This window comes from Lonchura striata, chromosome 2, assembly GCF_050655825.1.
Source record: "Lonchura striata isolate lonStrDom1 chromosome 2, ASM5065582v1, whole genome shotgun sequence".
NCBI classification, from domain to species: domain Eukaryota; kingdom Metazoa; phylum Chordata; class Aves; order Passeriformes; family Estrildidae; genus Lonchura; species Lonchura striata.
Window position 1 is genome coordinate 132,696,295 of NC_140704.1, and position 776 is coordinate 132,697,070.

Below are 776 nucleotides of genomic sequence, written 5' to 3' on the forward strand. Positions count from 1 at the left end.
ATGCAAATCATAAATTTGACAAAGTGAAAATACAATTCAACTGTCTGTTTCTAATACAAGCAAAATATTTTAAAAACAAGTTAAATATCACAATATTGCTTAGACAGTCAAGCACTTAGAAAATGTATTTTCTGTAAGTTTAGTAATACAGTCTCTGATAACCTCATCAAAAGCCATTTTTGCATGGCATTCTGATTTCACTTCGGGCAGAAGTAGATCATGCTTCCTCAGTTAATGTACAACTAGCCATTTTTCTTCCTCCTGTCCCATTTGCAGCCCCCTGACGCATACTATTCAAACAACCTTTGAAAATCAGAATGATTAATGTTTCTCCAGTGCTCATCACAATGTTATCCAAATCTTGTTTAATCACACTTATCTTCATAACAGCCTTGTGAAGTGATGGAGCGGCCACTTTTTATGTTTCAGCTGGGGACATGAGGCATAGATAGTAATCCTAAAGTGTCTATTGATGCAGGGTACCCAACCTAAGACCTGTGAGACTACTTTTTTTGATTAGTTGGCATTATCTTGCTCTTTGTACATTCAAAAAAACCTATTGTTGATGTCAGTTGGAGTGATGAGCTTTGAGCACACATGAAAAATCTGTTTCAGACCAAAACCCTTAAAAGGCAAAGTAGTGCAGGTGCTCTTCTTAGTTTATCTTCTTCAGAATCACTTGAGCATGTGTTGTAGAGATGAGAACTGAATCTGCTTCTTTCTATAGGTATGTAGATATTAGTGCATTGATATGCACACACATATACACAGAAATG